Genomic DNA, 1,826 nt, shown 5'->3' with positions numbered 1-1,826 from the left:
GCATTTTTTTTTCTTAAATAGCTTGTTAGGGGGAGACAAGTCTTTCAACTCTCCAATTTAAATTTTGTTTAAATTATTTGTTGAAAAAGCATTCCTGCAGGAATATCTGCAGCGCGCAGCAGCAGCAGGCGGGCGAGCTCGGCTGGCAGCAGCGAGCAGGGGCTGTGGGGGACCAGCAGTCAGGGCCCCCTGTGCCCCCTCTCCCACGGGAGAGCCAAGGGGCCAGCCCGCGCTGGCGCAGCAGCTCCCGCCGCAGCGGCAGCCATCCGTTCCTCAGCCGAGGCCTTCTCTGAAGTAGCTGGAAACTCTCTTCACCGTTGCCCGCTCTGAAAGGCGGTGCAAGCTGCTCCGAGCTTGCAGAGCCGCTACGAGCGCTCCCTTCAGATTTCCTGGCAAGCAGCAACAGAACGCAGAGGAGGCTCTGCGAGCCTCTCGGGCACTGTCAAGAAGCGCCCGGGAATCTGTAAAAGTTGCTGTTTCACGCTGCTTTGGCGAGCTTCGCTGCGCTCCCGTGGCTGCTGCTTGCCCAGCGTCTCCTGCGTGAAGCTGCTTTTGTCACAGCCGCCTCCGCTCTCAGCCGGGGCTCTGCAGCACACGCTCACTGGCTGAGGTGAAGACGGAAAGGCAGTGGGATTTTTCCCTAGTCTTGACCTTGCCGAGTGCCGGCGTTCGGGTATCCCAGCTGTGCAGGGAAGGGCCAGCCCAGCAGTGGCACGGAACAGCCGGCGGGCAGCTCCAATAGCTGATCCGCACCCCGGTCTGCCCTCGGCGCTGCCTTCCTCAGCCTGACCTTAGCAGCACAGCAGCAGCCCCAGAAGCCTCAGGACACCTCCCCAAAGGCACAAATAAGTAGCAGGATTCTTAATGCCAGGTTGTTGCCTTCCCTCTTCCTCACAGGGCAGGAGAGCCTTGCACCTTCTTGCCTTGAAGCTGACAACTCTTAACTTACATCTTCAGTGTGGGACCAAAACCAATTTAAAGATTAATTTAAATAAGGAAGACGTAAACGCTGCCCTTCAGAGTACTTTAAATATGCCTGTAGGAGTTTCTCTGCCACACCACAACTGCGTACAACTGCGTTTGTGGCATCAGACCGAAACGTTAAGCCAGGCTCAGCCCCCATCTCTGCCCCTGGTCTCCCCCTTGCCCTAAAGCTGCTCCTCGGGCGGCTCCTGCGCCCCTGCCCCGGCCTGCAGTGCCACCAAGCGATGAGTTCATTGCGCAGCGCACCCGGACGAGCCGGAGGACCCAGCGTTCCTGCAGCTTCTCATTTTTGCTGGCTCTTGGTTACAGCTTTTGGTTCATTCCTGTTAATAAATTTTTTTTTTAAAATAATCTCTGTGGCTACAGTGGCATTTTGTTTGTCTAACACACGCCCCTGCACTGTTTAATCTTTTAAATAGTTCAGCTGTCTTGAGCCCACCTGGATCCGTCCGTTTCCAGCGTGGGCTCCCGTGCACCCCTCGAGAACGGCAGGGAGCCGGGCTCAGCGCGTTTTCGGCTGCTCTGGGTCCCTTCAAAGCGAACAGTACGAGAACAAGCGGTCTGCTGGGGGCACAAATACACAGGCTAAGGTTGGGCTGTGTTTTGTTTTTTTTTTTTTTAATGAAAAACAGAAGGCAAAACAAGGCTTTTGAAAACTTTATTACATCTGTAAGCTATAAAACTGGCCCAGTGCAGAAGCAAAAGTGGAAATAGAGCAGCAAACAATTTAATTACAAAGCCGAACTTGGTTTGAGGCTGGGAAAGAGCATTGCCCGAGTAACTTGTTACACCGCAGAAAGCTGGTTCGCCCCAGCAGCTCCACGGTTTCAATTCATCACCCA

This window comes from Chlamydotis macqueenii, chromosome 15, assembly GCF_036417535.1.
Source record: "Chlamydotis macqueenii isolate bChlMac1 chromosome 15, bChlMac1.mat, whole genome shotgun sequence".
Lineage (NCBI taxonomy): Eukaryota > Metazoa > Chordata > Aves > Otidiformes > Otididae > Chlamydotis > Chlamydotis macqueenii.
This window is presented reverse-complemented; position numbering follows the sequence as displayed.